We start from the raw sequence: 24,448 nt of genomic DNA, 5'->3' as shown, positions 1-24,448 counted from the left end.
TAGCTTCTTCACAACTAGCAGTCATATAGCTCAGTATTAAGTACTCTGGATGGAATGAGAGGGAAATGGGCCTTTGGGTAGATCCCACACAGCTGGGGAAGCTACATGATCATTCACACACTCTCCATTTCCCCTGTGGGAGAAATCGGGGGGGGGGGTTGGTGCTGAAGAGTTTTCTATTAGCCTTAAGCTGTTCTTCCTTGATGAGGAGGGAAATGTAGGTAAGGTCGAGCCGTTCCTATTACCCAGTTCACGAGTTCAAACTCATATTCTTCTTTCTCCCATGCTGTGCTGGAACTTTTCCTGTGAAAACCTGGACTTTCACATAAGGACTCTCCTCTGTGGGTGATTGTCTATGATGGTGGTTCCATGGGCTCCTGGAATATGACTGAGAGATGCTAGAATAATTCAGGGGCCACTGCAGGTACCACAGTCGGAACAGACATCTGTCTGCCTTTCACCTGATGCATGTGTGGGCAAGGCTCCTTTTTGGAGCCTTGCAGCCTAGGGCACTCCAAGAGTGCCCTAGGTAACTGACTTCTTTCCCCTTCCCTTGCCTCTAATTTCCACTCTTGCACTTTAAAGTCACCAATAAAGAGTGAACCTGAAAATCACAGGCACCCACTCTCAGACCCTAATAAAGCCAGAGCTCCAAGTTCATTGTTCCTCTCTTTTTCTACCCTTGACCTCACTGTGTGGGCCTCCTCCAGGGTGCTAAGTATACTCCAAAAGCTGTGAGTAATAAATCTTGTTCTTCAGAGTTTCCTGATGTTTGTCTCCATGGTGCTTCTTACAAGCGTAATAAGAACCACAGGCCTGACAACCACAGCACTGACTCCTGTCAGGATGTCTGTGGGGGCTCCACACAAGTACTACATCCCAGGTGGGTGCCTCAGACAGTGCAGTGACAGCGTTACTAGGGTTAGCTGGGAATGCTACAACAATTGCCTAAACTGGGACAAAGGGTAGAGAGAAAGAGTTTAGAATTGAAGAAAGCTGCCTGTCCATTTAAGACAGAGTGGCTGAGCAAATGTTAGAGAGGAGAGAAATAAATAGTAGTGCAACATCTGTGGTAAATGAGTGGCTTGAAATGCTATCTTGACTTTGAACAACGAAACAAACAACAAAAACAAAAAATACCTTATTATCACGAGCCATTTGAAAAGCTTATGTCCAGAATAGATGCAGCTAAAGTCAAAGGAGGGCCTTCCCAGGTGAGTCAGTGGTAAAGAATCCAGCTGCCAATGGCAGGAGACGCAAGAGATTTGGGTTCAATCCCTGTCTTGAGAAGATCCTTTGGAGTAGGAAATGACAACCCACTCCAGTATTCTTGATCGAAAAATGCCATGGATTGAGGCACCAGGAAGGCTATAGACCATGGAGTCACACTGAGTTGGACACATCTGAGTACCTGAGCACTCACATATGCAGGTAAAATTGAAAGAATGAAGGATAGAAATCTAGGGAACTCACTACTGGCTGTCTCAATTGTTTGCTATGAATGCAAGGACTTATTATCTTGTTGAAGGAAAATTGTGTTAGGTGCCTTGAGCAAAGTGAGGAGAATGTGCATCACTGACTTTGGGAAATGGAAACAAAAGTAAATTACAAGCATATAAGTGAGTTTCAGGCAATGCTGAATGTCTTTCACGAGTTTTTAGGCCAAAGTACAACATGGCACCAATATAGATGGCTATATCACATTTCTGCAATAGCTAAAAAGGCATGGTATCTTATTTTAAAAATAATGCAAATTGTTCCTTATAGCAAGGTTCATGTAAATAACTGAGTAAAGTTTTAAATCAGAAAAGACTAGGCCCAGGAGTAGCACACTATACCCCCAGGTAAAGTCCAGCCCTGTGCCTTTTTTTGTAAACAAAGATTTATTGCACCTTTTGGAAATGAATCACAGTGGATTATTGTACTGTATTTATATTCTATGAAACATCATAAGGTGGAAAAACATACTAGTTCTGAAATTAGAAGAACAGGATTCAAATCTCTTCTCTATATCTTCATGGTAAAGTTAACTGAGTTCATTAAGACTTGATTCTTGCAAATATAAAGACTCAAGCTTGCCCAACATAGAATTATTGTTAAATACACATATCTTGACATATATGATAAAATTTGCAAAATCTAAGGATGAAGAGAAAATATTCTAAATCTTCAAAATTAATTTGAAAAAAAAAAAAAGTTAGACTGTTACTTAAAAGGAATGAGGCTAAATAAGCCTTTCAAACTTAAAAATGTGGGGAAGCTTCAAAAAAGTGTAGAAAATCTATCAGTGATGAAAGAAACAGAGTATAGGACCAGAGAAAGTATCATTGACCAGTCTTTGTTAAAGAAAGGGATTAAGATATGCAAAAATTCAAAGTTTATAATTCATATAGCAAGCATACATGTGAAAATTATTCAGTAAGAATAACAGTAAAATGTAATTATACTACACCTAATTTTAAATATTCATAAGAAATAGTGAAAACTGCATCCAATTAAAGTTAGATATAAACATTCAAATGGTTCCCCTGACCTCAAACATTTGGATATTAAGAATTATTCATTGTTTGTTTCTCTGATTGGATAAGAAGGTAAAATATATCTTAATGTCTGGTTTGAGGGATAAACAAGGATGTTATTTTTCTGTGTGATGTGATCAATGGAAAGTTGTGCTTCTCTGTATTTATTACAAATTTCTAGTTAATAGAATGATATTATTTTAAAAAAAATGGTAGGATGATTTGGGAAAATGGCGTTGAAACGTGTGTATTATCATATGTGAAACGAATCGCCAGTCCAGGTTCGTTGCATGATACATCCCCCCCAGAGGGATGACATAAGGAGGGAACTGGGAGAGGGGTTGAAGATGGGGAACACATGTACACCCGGGGTGAATTCATGTCAGTGTATGGCAAAACCAATACAATATTGTAAAGTAATTAGCCTCCAATTAAAATAAATAAATCTTAATAAATAAAAACAAACAAACAAATGTTTTCTTCTGACAATTGACTTGATCTGAAAATAGACGTCAGGATTCTGGTTTCTGAGGAGAATGGGAAAGAAAGAAAAAGAAAGCAGATGAGCTGTAGGATAAAATCTGTACTTTCATCTGTTAGGATATCAATTTAGTCAACCAAGGCTAGGACCATGGAGAATTCATTCAATACATCTGTATAGTTTTCTTTCAAGAAAGTCCACATACAAATTTTACATAATACAACCAACAAGACATAATTTAATCTTCATTAACAAGGACCTCCTTATAAAAGTCAGTCATCTGAATTTTCAATAACTTTTCTTTACCTAGAAATCTTAATGCAATGAGTAATTAAGTTAATAAGAGAATATATTAATAGATGAAACAATTTCTAATTTGATTGTTTAGTAAGGTAAACCATTATTCATACTTTAATTTTTATTCCATGTGAAATCCTGTGATTTTCCAGTAATAAAACATGGAAGACTATATTATGTATATAGAGGATACTTTCCAGCTCATGTAGGTCAACAGTTTTCTTATTGCTGTGATCAGTATTTTGTGACTTCTTCACAAAATTCCTGTGATTTCATGATTTGCGTAGCATAAGGTTGGTTTACATAAGTACCATGCCTCAATAAGTAAATCTTTTTAATTTTCTATGTATAAATCTTTCAAAGAGAGAGACATAACAGTACGTGTGGGTTTATACTATTGTTAAAAGATAAATAAGGCCAAGGGATAAGTTCTATGAGCAAAAACACCCAAGTAATTCTTCCTTTCATAAAGAGCTCTTCATGGAAATCACATGACAATTATATCTGCATCATTTATACATATTTTAATCACAAAAACTGAAGATAAATAGCATGGAATGTTGATATTTAATTTTTAACAAACATGTGGTAATAGTTTTCATTTCTATTAAGTTACATGTTATATTTGAATTAGGATTCAAATATATTTGCATTAGAATTTCTAGGTAAAGAAAAGTTATTGAAAATTCAGATGACTGACTTTTATAAGGAGTTTTAAAATGCATTCTTGTATAAGTAATATAAAGTGAATTTAAGATGTGTTATTTTTCCAAATTTATGTTAATTTTTCTTTCATATTATTTTTATGATCCTTAGGACTATGTACTTTCAATTCTTTGGAAAATGATTATAACACAAGTCGTGAATAAAATTACTTATAGGGTAAAACTTTAAGGGTTTGCTGCTATGATGGCTATAGTCTTCAAAATAATCAGAACACAATGAGCTGAACAGAGAAAGGCTGGTCTCCTCCTCCCAGATTAATTACTAGTAGGTTAAAATATCATCACACCGTTCAATTCAAGGCTTTTTCACATTAAAACATCTTGTTATTAAAAACTAACTACCTGTTTTCTGGTATAAACTCATTTATTTCCAGCTGAGACCTTTAAGGTAATTGTATCTGCTTCTATCTTAGGAGACTTTTATGTCAGAGTCTTTCCTCCTAAGCCTAAAAGTTACGTTTTTAAACAAAGGGCATGAGTCCATAGTGCATAATCTTCAAATAATATGACGTATGATTTATATGTTTGAAACTCTAGGATAGATACACTTGTGAAAAATTCTCTCTCATGAAGTCTTCATAAACATCTAGTTAATGGAGACAGAGAAACTCTTCTAGAGTGGACCAAATTCTGCTGCGCTGAAAGGTTTTCCTGTACCGCCACACAGATGTTTATGAAGATTTTCTAAGAACAATTTGCTGAGTTTATCTTATTCATCTCAAAGTCACACAGTGGTATTTTTGAAGTTGGGGCACTTTTACCCCATATCAAACTCATTTTATACTAATTTGTGACCAATTCATTCTAACCCTCTTTTATAGAAGAGAGGAGGTGTCTATTATTATTATTATTATTTATTTTATTGGAGGCAAATTACCTTACATTAATATATTGGTTGGTTTTGCCATACATTGACACAAATCCGCCCCGGGTGTACATGTGTTCCCCCTCTTGAACTCCCCTCCCACCTCCGTCTTCCCCATATCCTCCCTCCAGGTCATCCCCATGCACCAGCCCCAAGCATCCTGTATCATGCGTCAAACCTGGAGTGGTGATTCATTTCACATATGATGATATACATGCTACAATGCCATTCTCCCAAATCATCCCTCCTTCACCCTCTCCCACAGAGTCCCAAAGACTGTTCTATATACCTATGTCTATTATTATTTTTTAAATAATATAGTTTTGCTTTAATTTCTTAAAGTTTTAGGCTAGATGGCTATGTGATACATTATGAAATTTGAAATAAATTATTTAAATCTTTGTTAACATCACTCTATTACACTATTACTGAAAATTAAGACCATTCTTTAACATTTTACTTTCTTGTAACTAGTTATAAACAATAGAACTATCTCTGCATTTGATCTTGATAAGAATAAAAAACTATACAAACATTAGAAACATATTTGGGAAAGCAAACTCGGCATATGAACTTTAAAAATTAGTGTGTTTTACAGTAGAATTTTATTTAATCTTTAAAAACTTTCTTGCCTTGTTGAAAATTATTCTTTTTCCCAATTAAGTTTTCTTTGGAGTATATGTTACAGCTGCTAAGTTTTGCATATTAATTCAGAAAATACGGCTATAAAGCAACATAAAACATCTGTAATGGCTTATTTTATTACTAGCATGGGAAAATGCATAAGTATAATTAAACTGAGAAAAGTGTTCAAAAAATAAATATTTCAGAGACATTAAGTATTGAGAAAATGTTTTTTATTTTGCATAACTATTTCAGAACAGTGATCTATAACTGGTATTCTTGGATTTTTTTTATCCTTAAAACATACTAATTGGAAAGTCCCTTTCCCTTTGAGGTGGGACTCAGTCAGACTGCCAACTAATTAATATTAGAAATGAATTTTTGATCCCATTATCCCTTAGAGTCCAGTGACAGGCCAGTATTTGAGAATTCCAGAGCTAAGAAAAGTGGTGTTGGAGAAGATCCTTGAGAATTCCTTGGACTGCAAGGAGATCAAAGCAGTCAATTCTAAAGGAAATCAGTACTGAATATTCATTGGAAGGACTGATGCTGAAGCTGAAACTCCAATAATTTGGCCACCTGATGTGAAGAACTGACTCGTTGGAATAGACCCTGATGCTGGGAAATATGGAAGGCAGGAGGAGAACGGAACAGAGGATGAGATGGTTGGATGGCATCACCAATTCAACGGACATGAGTTTGAGTGAGCTCCAGGAGTTGGTGATGGACAGGGAAGTCTGGCATGCTGTAGTCCATGGGCCCACAAAGAGTTGGACAAGAATGAGTGACTGAACTGAACTGAGCCAAGAGGGATGGCATGTGGTTCAGGCTGAATGACAGGTTGAATTACTAATGCCTGGATGAGTATGAGAACTGAGATGGAGGCACCGCAGGCTCCATAGTGTGTGGTAAGGATAGCTGGCCTGATAAACGTGCATCTTATGTTAAGTGCTCTTTTTCAGATGTTCTTTTCTTCAAGATGAACAGGATTAACATTAATTGTCAGAAATATTTTATTTTTTAATAAATTTGACTGGTCTAAAGTCATTTTTAAGGAATGATTATTAAAATTAAGGTTTTTTCTTCTAATTTGATGTAAACTGGAGGGAGGGGATGTTTTGAAATCCAAAACTTACTCATTACCAGAATGATAGTGTCTTACAACATTTTCAACTATTTTGCTCCTGAGTTTCTGCTTATACCTCCTACTTTGAGTGTTAATTTCTGAAAGTCCTGAAAGTAACTCTTCATTTTCCAACTTGGACAAGAACTGAGGACAATGACATGAATCTCTTTTATGTTTGTCAATCAGCTAGAAACAGAGTTTCAGCCTCTGGGAAGTTGAGTCAATGATGAGCATCCCAAGGCAAAGGGAGAGTTTTGTGCAGAGCTTTGGCAACAGACCAATATTTGGAAAATGTCAAGGTGAATGGATTCTACTCAAGATGCGGGAGAATTTTATGACCTGAGGCTAATAGGAGGCAAAGGAAAGATTATCTGGGTTATTTCAAGGCATATTAACATTTGGATTGATTTTATAATTGATGAAAATCCATAAGGAATTTTAAGGAAAGGAGTGATATAATTTTATTTGGGTTTTTGAAAGTTTTTCTGTGCTATACTTATGATGGACAAGAGAAGACTCATGTAGGGTGAGAAAGAGTGAGGATTAGATAGGGTCATGACTGAAGAGATGCAGAGAGGTGATAGATTTGGTATGTATTTCCCTGGTATAAAGCATAGATAATGTTGCTAAACACTGAGTGTCAGAGAGACTAAAAGGTGAAGGTATTTACATATTTGTTTACCATTTTTAATAAGCAAGAAAGTAAGTGGAAATAACTTGGTAATTGGGCAGGACAGAGAAGACTTTGGGAAACGCACCACAACTTTGACTTGAATACCTTGTGGTTGGGCTGCCTATGGACTATAAACATTGGGTATGCCAACTACAGTGTTAATACATGAGTCTACTCAGGATATATGCATGGGAGATTATCACTCTGTAAAAGGTGACATCGAGTTGGAAAAGAAAGTAGAATGAAAATATAAGAGAGCTCTGCAGATGAATGGATAAGAAAGCTTTGGTGCATATACACAATGGAGTATTTTTCAGCCATCAAAAAGAATGCATTTGAATCAGTTCTAATGAGGTGGATGAAATTGGAGTCTATTATACAGAGTGAAGTCAGCCTGAAAGAAAAACATCAATACAGTATACTAACCCATATATATGGAATTTAGAAAGACTATAATGATAACCCTGTATACGAGACTGCAAAAGAGACATAGGTGTATAGAACAGTCTTTGGGACTCTGTGGGAGAGGGTGAAGGTGGGATGATTGGGGAGAATGGCATTGTAGTATGTATATTATCATATGTGAAATGAATCACCAGTCCAGGTTCGATGCATGACACAGGATGCTTGGGACTGGTGCACGGGGATGACCTGGAGGGAGGATATGGGGAAGAGGGAGGTGGGAGGGGAGTTCAAGAGGGGGAACACATGTACACCCGGGGTGGATTTGTGTCAATGTATGGGAAAACCAACCAATATATTAATGTAAAGTAATTTGCCTCCAATTAAAAAAAAGAAGTACATAATATCTAAAGAGAAAACAATCTATAAAATATTATTGGAAGATATAAATAAAGTTTTGAGTAAATAACTAAAAAAAAAAGAGAGAGAGCTCAAGACTGAGCCCTGAAGCATTCCAAGACTGAGGTGTCCGACAGAATAGGAATAGGTGCAAAGTACACAGAAAAATGGAGGACCCAGAGAATTTAGGGGAGACATGTCAAAGTCAATGTTTCATAAATGTGCAGAGAAGAAAATGATTTAAGAAAGACAAAGTACAGTAGATTGATTAACACTGGTTCTTGAGGAAACAGGCTGGAATGACTCTTGCTAAGTATGAATCTTAGGGTAACAACCAAGCTTATTTTAAGCTTGTTCATTCTTCCTAATCTATAAAATGATTTCATATTACAAAAGCTCTAATATTTCAAAAGATTTTTTAGTTATTAAATTATTCATGTAAAATTCTTTTGGCAATGTTTGTCATACAACTAGGATTCCCAGGTGGCGCTATTGGCAAAGTCCTGCCTGCAAAAGCAGGAGACATAAAGAGATCAGCGTTTCAACCCTGGGTCTGGAAGATCCACTGGATGAGGGCGTGGCAACCCACCACAGTATTCTTGGCCGGAGAATCCCATGGATAGAAGAGCCTGGTGGGCTACAGTTCATGGAGTCAGACACGACTGAAGCGACTTAGCACACACACTCACGTCATACACTTAATTTAAGGAAATTGTAACACAATTACATCATTAGAAAAGTGAACAGTGGTAAATATTTCTAATTCAGTTGATATGTCCAGTTCAGTGCAGTCGCTCAGTCGTGTCCGACTCTTTGCGACCCCACGAATCACAGCACGCCAGGCTTCCCTGTCCATGACCAACTCCCGGAGTTCACTCAGACTCATGTCCATTGAGCCGGTGATGCCATCCAGCCATTAGAAGACTGTAAAAATGTGATGAATTTGGTTATATAGAGGCCAACAATAAATGTAACAGAGATGGTTTTGGATGGAGTAAATACAGCAAAACCTACATTGCACTTGCTGAGAAAATGATTTAATATAGCATGCAGACATAACTATTTCAAAGGTTTGGTTGTGGCAGAGGACAGGAGGTTCAGGAGATATTGCCTGGAGAATTATGCACTGAATGAAGGATCATTTTAATGGGAAAGAGGAGAGCGTATTGAACGCTGAAGAGGGTGAGCTAGAAAGGGAAGAGGGCAGAGACAGAACACTGGCTCCCTGAGAAGGAGGTGGGAGAGGAATCAGCGGGGCTGAGAAAGTTCTGGGCTTTGGTGACAACTACTCTACTTACAGCTTTCTGTCAGCAGGAAGGAAGGAAAATGGGTATGTAAATATAATGCTGAAAAGAAGCAGGTGTGGATGGTTTCTGCTTTCCTTTGAGGAAGGAAACAAGCTCACATGAGACTGAGTGGTGCATGGGGGAAAAAGGAGAAGGAACTCTAGGCAGAGAAGAAAAGCCTGAAAGTAGAGATTTCAGACAGACACACAGGGTGAGCTTATTACAGAAATGAGATAGGCTTATTCAACAGTATTAAGGCCCAGGTAAATTTCACTTTTCAGGCTGTCAACAAACACCTCATATGTGGAAAAGTTCAATTTTTATTCCAATCTAAAAGAAAGACAATGTCAAATAATGCTCAAACTATTGCTACTCACATGCTAGCAAAGTAATGCTCAAAATTCTCCAAGCCAGGCTTCAACAGTACGTGAACCATGAACTTCCAGATGTTCAACCTGGATTTAGAAAAGGCAGAGGAACCAGAGATCAAATTGCTAACATCTGTTGGATCATCGAAAAAAGGAGAGAGTTCCAGAAAAACATATACTTTTGCTTTATTGACTATGTGAAGGCCTTTGACCGTGTGGATCATAGCAAACTGGAAAAATGGGAATGCCAGACCACCTGACCTGTCTCCTGAGAAGTCTGTATGCAGGTCAAGAAGCAACAGTTAGAACCGGACATGGAACAATGGACTGGTTCCAAATAAGGAAAGCAGTACGTCAAGGTTGTACATTGTCACCCTGCTTATTTAATTTATATGCAGAGTACATCATGAGAAACACTGGGCTGGATGAAGCACAAGCTGGAATCAAGATCTCCAAGAGAAATATTAATAACCTCAGAATATACAGATGACACCACTCTTATGGCAGAAAGCAAAGAAAAACTAATGAGCCTCTTGATGAAAGTAAAAGACGAGAGTGGAAAAGTTGGCTTAAAACTCAACATTCAGAAAACTAACATCATGGCATCTGGTCCCATCACTTCATGGCAAATAGATGGGAAAAAAGTGGAAACAGTGACAGACTTTATTTGGGGGGGCTCCAAAATCACTGTGGATGGTGACTGCAGCCTTGAAATTAAAAGACGCTTGCTCCTTGAAAGAAAAGTTATGACCAACCTAGACAGCATATTATAAAGCAGAGATATTACTTTTCCAACAAAGGTTCATCTAGTCAAAGCTATAGTTTTTCTAGTAGTCATGTATGGATATGACAGTTGGACTATAAAGAAAGCTGAGGGCTGAAGAATTGATGCTTTTGAACTGTGGTGTTGGAGAAGACTCTTGAGAGTCCCTTGGACTGCAAGGAGATCCAGTCAGTCCATCCTAAAGGAAATCATTCCTGAATATTCATTGGAAGGACTGGGCTGAAGCTGAAAATCTAATACTTTGGCCACCTGATGCTAAGAACTGACTCACTTGAAAAAACCCTGGTGCTGGGAAAGATGGAAGGCAGGAGGAGAAGGGAATGACAGAGGATGAAATGGTTGGATGGTATCACTGACTCAATGGACTCGAGTTTGAGTAAGCTCTGGCAGATGATGATGGATAGGGAAGACTGGCATACTTCAGTCCATAGGGTTGCAAAGAGTCAGATACAACTTAGTGACTGAACTAACAAACAAACTAACTAACTAACTAGACCAAGAGAAAATGGTGAAAGACACAAGCCAGAATTCTGCCTTTCAAGAATTATCAGTCTAGTATGAAAAACAAAACAAAGAATGAATTAAGTTAAGTAATGAATTGAAAGGTAACAATACTTCTATATTTTTCAAACAAATGTATTTGAAGAACAAAAATATCCAAGCACTTCAAAATAGGAGGGGCTGAGGCTCTAGTTCATGTAGGAAGATATCTATGAAAGAAAGGGTGAAAACCATTCATCAACATAGAGACAGGAGTATGTGCAGCAGTTGAGGCAGCAAAGAAATTGACCTCTTTTTAAAATTCTGAATGGATTCCAGGGGCAGATGGATGACATTGGACATGTAGGCAAGAAATTGATATTATAAAATTTGAAATTTATTCTAAGCATAAGGGGAAGCTTTTCAGATCATCATGGCTTTCTTACAGGCACTGTCTTTATGTGAAGACAACAGTTGGAAAATACCCTACAGCCAAGATCTTTTCTTGTTTTTGTCACAATTGCAATAAATAAGAATAAATACATTACAACAAAATAAGAATTTTATATAAGATCAGCATAAAAGACTTACCTGGAGGACCAATGAATTAGAGTCCTCCTGCCACTGCAGGAAACCTGGGTTGGGTCCCCGGTCCTGAAAGATTCCACATGCTGCGAAGCAACTAATCCCATGTGCCACAACTACTGAGCCAAATGTTGCCCGCCGGCCAAGAGTCCATGTTACCCAACAAAATAAGCATTGCAATCAGAAGCCTGAGAATCACAACTAGCCCCACTCGCTGCAACTAGAGAAAGTCTGTGCACAGCGATGAAGACCTAGCACAGCCAAAAATAAATAAATAAATATTTTCTAAAGATAAGCACAAAATATATAAAGAAAAACACATACCAATAGAAGTATTGCCATGTGGAAGTTGGAATAACATTTTAGGAAAGGAATCCCAAAGGTTCTCATCAAGAGTGATCTTTTCAACTAAGTTACAAAACTCAACATTAAAACAAAAACAAATTTACTGAGTTATTTTTTGTAGCATTACTTTTAAAAAGTCATTAACTTACATCTAGCTTTATGATTGGGCTTCCCTGGTGGCTCTTTAGTAACGAATCCACCTGCCAATGCAGGAGACTCAGGTTTGATCCTTGGGTCAGGGGAATCCCCTGGAGAAGAAAATGAGAACCCACTCCAGTATCCTTGCCTGGGAAATTGCATGGGCAGAGGAACCTGACAGACTACAGTCCATGGAGTCACAAAGAGTTAGACACAACTTAGAGGCTAAACAACAGAAACTTTATGATTAGGTAATCAGTTAAGTTCAGTTGCTCAGTCGTGTCCGACTCTTTGTGACCTCATGAACCAGGCACACCAGGCCTCCCTGCCGTCACCAACTGCTGGAGTCTACCCAAACCCATGATTAGATAATAACCATTGACTTTTAGATACTGTGAATGTTCTATTTTAGAAAGAATATAATTTTTAAATTCCAGTTTTGAATTTTATAAATTACTTAACAAAATAGGAAGATTCTAAATAAGAATAATGCAATTGTTGATAATATGTAGAAATGTCACAAATTTCATAAATTTTAAAACCATTCCAAGTATATATTCTGACCACAATGCAGTAAGATTAGATCTCAATTAGAGGAGAAAAACTATTAAAAATTCAAACATATGGAGGCTGAACAACACGCTGCTGAATAACCAACAAATCACAGAAGAAATCAAAAAAGAAATTAAAATATACATAGAAATGAATGAAAATGAAAATACAACCCAAAACCTGTGGGACACTGTAAAGGCAGTGCTAAGGGGAAGGTTCATAGCAATACAAGTTTACCTCAAGAAACAAGAAAAAAGTCAAATAACCTAACTCTACACCTACAGCAACTAGAAAAGGAAGAAATGAAGAATCCCAGGGTTAGTAGAAGGAAAGAAATCTTAAAAATTAGGGCAGAAAAAATGCAAAAGAAACAAAAGGGACCATAGCAAAAATCAACAAGCCAAAAGCTGGTTCTTTGAGAGAAAAAATAAAATTGACAAACCATTAGCCAGACTCATCAAGAAACAAAGGGAGAAAAATCAAATCAATAAAATTAGAAATGAAAATGGAGAGATCACAACAGACAACACAGAAATACAAAGGATCATAAGAGACTACTATCAGCAATTATATGCCAATAAAATGGACTACTTGGAAGAAATGGACAAATTCTTAGAAAAGTACAACTTTCCAAAACTGAACCAGGAAGAAATAGAAAATCTTAACACATCCATCACAGCAAGGAAATTGAAACTGTAATCAGAAATCTTCCAGCAAACAAAAGCCCAGGTCCAGATGGCTTCATAGCTGAATTCTACCAAAAATTTAGGGAAGAGCTAACACCTATCCTACTCAAACTCTTCCAGAAAATTGCTGAGGAAGGGAAACTTCCAAACTCATTCTATGAGGCCACCATCACCCTAATCCCAAAACCTGGCAAAGATGCCACACAAAAAGAGAACTACAGGCCAATATCACTGATGAACATTGATGCAAAAATCCTTAACAAAATTCTAGCAATCAGAATCCAACAACATATTAAAAAGATCACACATCATGACCAAGTGGGCTTTATCCCAGGGATGCAAGGATTCTTCAAGATCCACAAATAAATCAATGTAATACACCACATTAACACATTGAAAAATAAAAACCATATGATTATCTCAATAGATGCAGAGAAAGCCTTTGAAAAAATTCAGCATCCATTTATGATAAAAAACTTCCAGAAAGCAGGAATAGAAGGGAACATACCTCAACATAATAAAAGCTATATATGACAAACCCACAGCAAACATTATCCTCAATGGTGAAAAATTGAAAGTATTTCCCCTAAAGTCAGGAACAAGACAAGGGTGCCCACTCTCACCACTACTATTCAACATACTTTTGGAAGTTTTAACCACAGCAATCAAAGCAGAAAAAGAAATAAAAGGAATCCAAATTGAAAAAGAAGGAGTAAAACACTCACTGTTTGCAGATGACATGATCCTCTACATAGAAAACCCTAAAGACTCTACCAGAAAATTACTAGAGCTAATCAATGAATATAGTAAAGTTGCAGGATATAAAATCAACACACAGAAATCCCTTGCATTCCTATACACTAATAATGTGAAAATAGAAAGAGAAATTAAGGAAACAATTCCATTCACCATTGCAATGAAAAGAATAAAATACTTAGGAATATATCTAGCTAAAGAAACAAAAGACCTATATATAGAATACTATAAAACACTGGTGAAAGAAATCAAAGAGGACACGTAGATGGAGAAACAGACCATGTTCATGGATCGGAAGAATCAATATAGTGAAAATGAGTGTAGTTCCCAAAGCAATCTATAGATTCAATGCAATCCCTATCGAGCTGCTGCTGCTGCTGCTAAGTCACTTCAGTCGTGTTCGACTCTGTGTGACCCCATAGACGGAAGCCCACCAGGGTATTTTCACAGAACTAGAACAAATAATTTCACAATTTGTATGGAAATAAAAAAAAAAAAACAAACCCTCGAATAGCCAAAGCAATCTTGAGAAAGAAGAATGAAACTGGAGGAAAAAACCTGCCGGACTTCAGGCTCTACAACAAAGCCACAGTCATCAAGACAGTATGGTACTGGCACAAAGACAGAAATAAAGATCAATGGAACAAAATAGAAAGCCCAGAGATAAATCCACGCAACTATGGACACCTTATCTTTGACAAAGGAGGCAAGAATATTCAATGGAGAAAGGACAATCTCTTTAACAAGTGATGCGGGGAAAACTAATCAACCACTTGTGAAAGAATGAAACTAAAATACTTTCTAACACCATACACAAAAATAAACTCAAAATGAATTAAAGATCTAAACGTAAGACTGAAACTATAAAACTCCTAGAGGAGAACATAGGCAAAACACTCTCTTACATAAATCGCAGCAGGATCCTCTATGACCCACTTCCTAGAATATTGGAAATAAAAGCATAAATAAACAAATGGGACCTAATTAAAATTAAAAGCTTCTGTACAACAAAGGAATATATAAGCAAGGTGAAAAGATAGCCTTCAGAAGGGGAGAAAATAATAGCAAATGAAGCAACTAACACAGAATTAACCTCAAAAATATACAAGCAACTCCTGCAGTTCAATTCCAGAAAAATAAATGACCCAGTCAAAAAATAAGCCAAAGCACTAAACAGACATTTCTCCAAAGAAGACATACAGATGGCTAACAAACACATGAAAAGATGCTCAACATCACTGATCATCAGAGAAATGCAAATCAAAACCACAGTGAGGTACCATTTCACACCAGTCAGAATGGTTGCTATTCAAAAGTCTACAAGCAATAAATGCTGGAGAGGGTGTGGAGAAAAGGGAACCCTCTTACACTGTTGGTGGGAATACAAACTAGTACAGCCACTATGGAGAACAGTGTGGAGATTCCTTAAAAAACTGGAAATAGAACTGCCATATGACCCAGCAATCTTAGTGCTGGGCATACATACTGAGGAAACTAGAATTGAAAGAGACACGTGTACCCCAGTGTTCATCGCAGCTCTGTTTACAATAGCCAGGCCATGGAAGCAACTTAGATGTCCATCAGCAGATGAATGGATAAGAAAGCTGTGGTACATATACACAATGGAGTAATACTCAGCAATTAAAAATAGAACATTTGAATCAGTTCTAATGATGTGGATGAAACTGGAGCCTATTATACAGGGTGAAGTAAGCCAGAAAGAAAAACACCAATACTGTATACTAACGCATATATATGGAGTTTAGAAAGATGGTAATGATAACCTGGTATGTAAGATAGCAAAAGAGACACAGATGTATAGAACAGTCTTTTGGACTCTGTGGGAGAAGACGAGGGTGGGGTGATTTGAGAGAATGGCATTGAAACATGTATATTATCATATGTGAAATGAATTGCCAGGCCAGGTTCGATATATGATATAGGATGCTCGGGGCTGGTGTGCGGGGATGAATCTTCAGTTCAGTTCAGTTCAGTCGCTCAGTCATGTCCGACTCTTTGCAACCCCATGAATCACAGCACGCCAGGCCTCTCTGTCCATCACTAACTCCCGGAGTTCACTCAAACTCATGTCGATAGAGTCAGTGATGCCATCCAGCCATCTCATTCTCTGTCGTCTCCTTCTCCTCCCGCCCTCAATCCTTCCCAGCATCAGAGTCTTTTCCAGTGAGTCAACTCTTCACATGAGGTGGCCAAAGTATTGCAGTTTCAGCTTTAGCATCAGTCCTTCCAATGAACACCCAGGGTTGATCTCCTTTAGAATGCACTGGTTGGATCTCCTTGCAGTCCAAGGGACTCTCAAGAGTCTTCTCCAGGACCACAGTTCAAAAGCATCAATTCTTCGGCGATCAGCTTTCTTCACAGTCCAACTCTCACATCCATACATGACTACTGGAAAAACCAAAGCCTTGACTAGATGGACCTTGGTTGGCAAAGTAACGTCTCTGCTTTTTAATATACTATCAAGGTTGGTCATAACTTTCCTTCCAAGGAGTAAGCGTCTTTTAATTTCATGGCTGCAATCAGCATCTGCAGTGATTTTGGAGCCCAAAAAAATAAAGTCTGACACTGTTTCCACTGTTTTTCCATCTATTTCCCATGAAGTGATGGGACTAGATGCCATGATCTTTGTTTTCTGAATGTTGAGCTTCAAGCCAACCTTTTCACTCTCCTCTTTCACTTTCATCAAGAGGCTTTTGAGTTCCTCTTCACTTTCTGCCACAAGGATGGTGTCATCTGCATATCTGAGGTTATTGTTATTTCTCCTGGCAATCTTGATTCCAGCTTGTGCTTCTTCCAGCCCAGCATTCCTCATGATGTACTCTGCATGTAAGTTAAATAAGCAAGGTGACAATATACAGTTTACCTTCTTTCACTTTTTTCTTAGAATATATTCTTTCCTGTGGTTTTCCTGGGTTCTGCATTCAAAGAGAGCTCTGGCTGTACAGACTTATTTACTCATCAGATTTCTAGTCATTAGTTTATTCTAAGAAGAAGGTAGGGCTTAGGCTCAGGCTCCATGAGACTGAGGACTCACAGCTGTTTTGTTCCATGACATATTGTCTATACCCCAAAACAGGCTGACAGATGGGAAATATTCAGTAGGAACTTATTGAGTTAGTCAATAAATTTCAGTGCTTATTTACCTTTGCTTTTGCTAGACACATTCTTGTCAATGATATTTCCAGTTGTGACGGTTTCAGATGAATAGTGGAGGGACACAGCCATACATATATATTTTAATTTTTAAAAAATTTTTATTTAATAAATGGTACAAAGCACAATGCCAAAAACATTAACAGTTAAAATTTCGCCAAATGAAAAAATACTATAGAATACACAGTTGTAAAAAGCTACATTAAGTTGTTTTAAAACTGCCTCAAGTTGCAAAAAGAAAAAAAAAAAAAACCAACGCCATACCTAAGTTATCCCTCTCTCAAAACAATGCCATTTGTGTTATAAACCATGAGCACCCTATCAAAAGTGGGAACTGCTTTTGTTAATTCATATATATATATATATATATATATATATGACTGTATCACTTAGTTATACACCTGAAACAAACACAACACTGTAAATGAAATATAGTACAATATAAAATAAAAATAAGTAACAGACCTTTGGGGCTTTACACCGAGTTAGAGTTCCTATCAGAGGGATAACAGCACCACAGCCGTACTGAATCCTCATGAAGGAGGCACACGAATGACTAAATTACAAGAGTTACAGGAATGAGAGCTGCTCACTTCCCAGAAACTACAGCTCATAGAAAGCCAACAAAGGCATGAGATACAGACCAATATTTTAAATTTTTATTAGAACATGTGCATTGTTTCTTCTAGCAGATCATTTCGAGACATTGTTCAGAATGTGCACAGTGTTTCAATTCTGTTTACTTTTTCAGTATCATAAATTAATAATGAAGGTAAAATTTGTACATCAGTCCTTGTAAAAACTCATGGTGATTTCTTGAAGTTATAGATTGTAGAATTTCTGGATTAACAGCAGGCATACAGTTAAGGTTTTTGATATATACTCTGTCCTGGTCTGTTAGAAAATTCATCACCAATCATGCTACTGCCAGTTGAGTTAGAGAATGTTGATTTCTTTACATTATCACCAAGTCCAAGCTTATATCCTCTTTTATACCCTTTGTTAATTTGCAAAGTGCTTCTTCCTTTATATGTCTTAAAGTGTAAGTAGTTCATATTTCAAACAGCTCATAGGAGAGATATCATGTCACTGTTTAGACAAAAATAAGAGAGCAGAGAGAGCCTGGGGTTTGAACAGATGACTTGGGATTAAAAGTTGACAGAGAGGAGGTAAGAGAGTGTCACTGATATTGGATTCATTTCCTTCACTAGAGAGAATAAGTTTCAAACTGGAAGGTGTTAAACCAACAAAAGAGGAATTTGGGGACTGTTGCAAATAAGTTCAAGACTTCGTTTAAAATAAATGATACCCCAGAATGTGGAAAAGAACAGGAGGAACTAGATACTAGGGACATTGTGAGCACCATTAAGGATGCGAGTGTTTTCTTCAAATATCAGAAAGATACTGATGCTAAAGCTGAAACTGCAATACTTTGGCCACCTCATGCGACGAGTTGACTCACTGGAAAAGAGTCTGATGCTGGGAAAGGTTGGGGACGGGAGGAGAAGGGGACGACAGAGAATGAGATGGCTGGATGGCATCACCGCCTCGATGGAGGTGAGTTTGAGTGAACTCCAGGAGTTGGTGATGGACAGGGAGGCCTGGCATGCTGTGATTCATGGGGTCGCAGAGAGTCGGATATGGCTGAACGACTGGACTGAACTGAACTGAACTGTTGCCAAAAGGAATGAAATTTATTCTTTGTAATCCAAGAGGGAAACTCTAGAATAGAGCATGGAATAAAAAGCACTAGGGATTTCAACTCATATGCACAATTGGTGTCTCTAAATCCCAAGACAGTATTGCCTGAGAGAATACATTCAGCAGCTGATGGGCCAATGAGTTGATAGCTAGAGGCAAAGATAAAAAATAACTATGTTGTACACATTCCATTAACTTCCTCAGGACACATACCTCTGTGACAAATGTGAAAGGCTACAGTATGAAAGAAGTTCAAGGACTAGACTGAACTCCATGCATTTTATCTGGCTTTTCTTATTTGTCTCTTTCTATCCTCTCATTATTGAAAGAAATATTTCATCTTTAATTTCTTATGGCTCACTATGCTTCTTAATTTCTTGGTTTCATTTGGATTCTACCCAGTTCCAAAATAAAACAATCTTTTTGTAGATAGACCTCTCTGATAGTTTTCTCCTTAAAATCTGTTTTTTCTTACAGTAGAATTGCCACTTTTTTTTTTTTTTTGGCATGTTCTGGTTATATTGTGTATTAACACTGCTATATCATTTTATTTTAGGCAAGTTTCTTGTAAATGCAACAAGGTTTGTGATGCTTTTCTGATCCTATATGGAAAGTTTTGTTTTTTGACAATGATTTTAAACCATACAAATATACTGAACTAAATGATATGTTTTACCTTGATTTTGTCATCACTTCATTATGCTCTTTTATAACAGTCAATGGTAAGCATGTAGCAATGAAAACCAGATTTGCTCCAAACGAAAAAGGGGCTTATTTCTGGCAAAAGATACAGATACTATCCATGCTATTCTCTTTTCTTTCTTCTTATTTCCTACCTGAAGCAAATAAGTGAACCTCTTTTAGTTGCTCTAATAATTTGGAAGATAAATAACCAATTTTTTGTTCCATTAGGAATTTATTTCATGTGTGTTATATACACAAACGACACAGGTATTCACCTATTTTCTTCATTTTGGTGTCCAAATATATATTATTTATCCATGTCTGGAATGATAGGTCCATGAATCAAGGCAAATTGAATGTGGTCAAGCAGGAGATGGCAAGAGAAAACATCAATATCTTAGGAATCAGTGAACTAATGGGTGAATGGGTGGGAATTTAATTTAACTTAATGGGTGAATTTAATTCAGATGACCATTAAGCCTACTACTGTGGACAAGAAACCCATAGAAGAAATGGAGTAGCACTCATAATGAACAAGACTACAAAATGTACACTTTGGGGTGCAATTTCAATAACGACAGAATGATCTCGGTTCATTTCCAAGGCAAACTATTCAACACCACAGTAATCCAAGTCTATGCCCCAACCACTAACACCAAAATATATAAATATCCTTTTCTTCATAGGGGATTGGAATGCAAAAGTAGGAAGTCAAGAGATACCTGGAGTAACAGGTGAATCTGGCTTGAGAGTACAAAATGAAGCAGGGAAAAGCTAACAGAGTGGGTCATAACAAACACCCTCTTCCAACAACACAAGAGACAACTCTACAAACAGACATCACCAGATGTTTGGTCAATACTGACATCAGATTGATTACATTCTTTGCAGCTGAAGATGGAGAAGCTCTATACAGTCAGAAAAAAACAAGACTGGGAGTAGACTGTGGTTCAGATTATCAGCTACTTATAGCAAAATCAGACTTAACCAAAGAAAGTGGGGAAAAGCACTAGGTCATTCAGGTTTGATGTAAACCAGTCCCTTATGATTATACAGTAGAGGAGACATATAGATTCAAGGGATTAGATCTGGTAGACAGTGCCTGAAGAATTATGGGCAGAGATTCATAGCATTGTACAGGAGGTAGTGTGCAAAACCATCCCAAAGAAAAAGAAACGCAGGAAGGCAAGTGGTTTCCTGAGGAGGCTTTACAAATAGATTAAGAAAGAAGAGAAGTGAAAAGCAAAGAAGAAAGGGAAAGATATACCCAACTGAATGCAGAGTTCCAGAGAAGAGCAAGGAAGGTTAAGGCTTTCTTCAATGAACAATGCAAAGAAATATAGGAAAACAATAGAATGGGAAAGACTAGAGATCTCTTCAAGAAAATTGGAGATGTCAAAGGAACATTTCATTCAAGGACAGGCATAATAAAGGACAGAAAAGGTAAGGACCTAAAAGAGGCAGAAGAGATTAAGAAGAAGTGCAAGAATACACAGAAGAACTGTAGAGAAAAGGTCTTAAAGACTACACACAATGATATGATCACTCACCTAGAGGCAGACATCCTGGAGTGTGAATTTAAGCGTGCTTTAGGAAGCATTATTATGAATAAGGCTAGTAGAAGTGATGGAATTCCCACTGAGATATAATCCTAAAAGATGATGTTGTTAAAGTGTTGCACTCAGAATGTCAGCAAATTTGAAAAACCCAGCAGTGCCCACAGGACCAGAAAAAGTCAGTTTTCATCCCAGTTCCAGAGAAGGGCAGTTCTAAAGATTTTTCAAACTAATGAACAATTGTGCTCACTTCACATGCTGGTAAGTTTATGCTCAAAATCCTTCAAGCTAGGCTTCAGCAGAACTTGAGTCAAGAACTTCCAGATGTACATATTGGGTTTAGAAAAGGCAGAGGAATCAGAGACCAAATTACCAGCATCCATTGGATCATAGAAAAAGCAACAAAAGCAACATTGACTATGTAAAATCCTTTGACTATGGATCACAGCAAACTGGAAAATTCTTAAAGACATGGGAGTGCTAGACCATCTTACCTGTCTTCTGAGAAACCTGTATGCAGATCAAGAAGCAACAGTTAGAACCTTACATAGAACACTGACTGGTACAAACCTGGGAAAGGAGTATAACAAAGCTGTGTACTATCACCCTGTTTATTTAACTTATATGCAGAGTACATCATGCAAAATGCCAAACTGGAAGAGTTAGAAGTTGGAATCAAGATTGCTGGGAGAAGGAGGGCCGCTGTTTGGTCTGAGTAGACCAAGACAATGCTACGTGGGTTGGGTGGACGGCTGGGGGATTGGGCTGGAGAGGAAACATAGTAAATTCGGAAGAGGACTGATTGACAGCCTGGACCCTTAAACCAGTGTAGGGTTGACACCTGCAAGAAAAGAGCAGCGTCATCCTTTATACCAGAAAGCTGGTGGGCACTACCGGGAAAAGAAAAAAGCAAGAAGAAAGTGGAGGAGGTGCTAGAAGAAGAGGAAAAAGAATATGTAGTGGAAAAAGTTCTAGACCGCCGAGTGGTAAAGGGCAAAGTGGAGTATCTCCTAAAGTGGAAGGGGTTCTCAGATGAGGATAACACACTGGGAGTCAGAAGAGAACCCGGATTTCCCTGACCTCATTGCTGAGTTTCTGCAGTCACAGAAAACAGCACACGAGACAGATAAATCAGAGGGAGGCAAGCACAAAACTGATTCTGATTCAGAAGATAAGGGGGAGGAGAGCAAACCAAAGAAGATTTAAAAAATAAAAATAAAAAAGAGTTAGAAAAGCCAAGGGGCTTTGCCCTGGGTTTGGAACCAGAGTGGATTACTGGAGATACAGACTCCAGTGGAGAATTCATGTTCCCGATGAAATGAACTCTAATGAGGCTGACCTGGTTCCTGCCAAGGGAGCCAATGTCAAGTGCCCACAGGTTGTCATACCCTTCTATGAGGAAAGGCTGACATGGCATTCTTACCCCTCAGAGGATGATGACAAAAAACTGACAAGAATTAATTCTCTTGAATACCAGCCCCTGTCACATCGGACTGTGGATTTCAAGTGGGGAAAGAAGGAGTTCTACTTCTTGACACCATAAAGGTGGCTTGAGCAGATGTCCTTTGAAGAGCCAGTATAGTTTCTGTGCCCTACAGCAACCCAAGTGCTTTAAAGCCATTCCATGCTGTATAGTTTGCACACCCATCTCGGTGGAGGGGAAGGAGCATCAGTGTTTCAAGGCAACCTGTTCTGAACTTTGCTTAAAAAATAAAGCAAAGGGCCTCCTATGAAGGACAAAATGCAGAATGGGATATGGGAGAGCAAGAGGCAACTGTATATCTTCAAAGAGCATCTCCACAACCCACACAGCCTTCTTCCCGATAGTGTTAACTCTGCATTTTTACAGCGTGGCATGTGTGTATCTTTTGTCTATTACTGGTGTATTATTTGGGGTGGGTGGGATGGGGTGGGAAAGAAGGGAGATGGGTTAGGATCATTTTTGTCAAAATTTGGGGAAACGGTGAAACAAAGGAAAGAACAACTAATGATGATTGGGTTCTGTGTCCATAATATTGTATCCTTTCAAAAAATGTCATTGTCAACCTAAATGAGGACTGTGAGAGACTGTTTAAAAGCTGTGAATGCCTGGAACTTAGAAGCCAAGGTATCCCCTGCCTGAGCTTAATGCTGTTCCCAACAAAGGACTAAGGAACTACCAAAGCTGCCATTTGGGGGATGTAAACTGGTTGAGGAGGAAAAGTCTTATTGGAGTGTATACACAGGCAGATCATTCAGTCTTAGAGGTGCTAATTCATGAAATTGACAAGAAGACCCTTTCTTTTCCTATTTTGAAGTTATAAATATCAGCTTCTCCATCCAAGCCACTGGTGAAGGGCAGAGAGTGGTATAGGAAGGAGGCAAGTAGGGAAAAGCAAGGGCCATTGCTCAAAGGGTGGAAAACTCTTGGAGCCTCTATTTTTTGAACTTTGAAACCATTGGTGGCAGGGTTCAGTCACTGACAGCACAAGTTCAAATGATTTCAAAAGCCCGGTCTCAGGAGAAGATTTAATTTTCATACTGGGCCAGTGGTTCACTTTAAAACAAAACAATTTTTTTAATCCTAAGAATTAACTATAATCCAAAATGCTGTCTTAAATCATGAGATCCATCAGTTCTTGACATCGTCTAGACTTGCATCTAGGAAAAAAAAGTGAAAAGTGAGGTCTCTCAGTCATGTCCGACTCTTTGCGACCCCATGAACTGTAACCTACCAGGCTCCTCTGTCCATGGGAATCTCCAGGCAAGAGTATTGGAGTGGGTTGCCATTTCCTTCCCCAGGAGATCTTCCCAACCCAGGGATCGAACCCAGGTTGCCCATGTTGCAGGCAGATGCTTTACCGTCTGAGCCACGTGTGTTAGGTTTCTGTGAAAACTTTGTTTAAGTGTAAACTTCATATCAACACTGTCAGTTTTTTGTCTTAATAAAGCTATATAAATTTATTAAAAAAAAGATTGCTGGGATAAATATCAATAACCTTAGAAATGCAGATGACACCATTGTAATGGCAGAAAGCAAAGAGGAACTAAAGAGCATCTTGACAAAAGTGAAAGAGGAGAGTGAAAAGCTGGCTTATAACTCAGCATTCATATAAAGAAGATTGTGCCATCTGATCCCTTCATTTTATGGCAAATAAAAGGGGGGAAAGTGGAAGCAGTGACAGATTTTCTCTTCTTGGGCTCCAAAGTCACTGCAGATGGTGACTGCAGCCATGAAATTTAAAAATCACTTGCTTCTTGGA

General features: G+C 37.9%; 1 pseudogene; it reads left to right on the top strand.

The window, feature by feature from the left end:
• The first annotated feature begins 1,076 nt into the window (after positions 1-1,076).
• LOC129551004 (chromobox protein homolog 1 pseudogene) lies at positions 1,077-22,749 on the top strand (annotated as a pseudogene).
• Positions 22,750-24,448: the final 1,699 nt, after the last annotated feature.

Source organism: Moschus berezovskii, chromosome 17 (genome assembly GCF_049115385.1).
Source record: "Moschus berezovskii isolate FMDL1 chromosome 17, NW_MosBer_1.0, whole genome shotgun sequence".
Classification (NCBI taxonomy): domain Eukaryota; kingdom Metazoa; phylum Chordata; class Mammalia; order Artiodactyla; family Moschidae; genus Moschus; species Moschus berezovskii.
The sequence above is the reverse complement of the archived record's forward strand: the minus strand, read 5'-3'. Positions and strand labels throughout refer to the sequence as shown.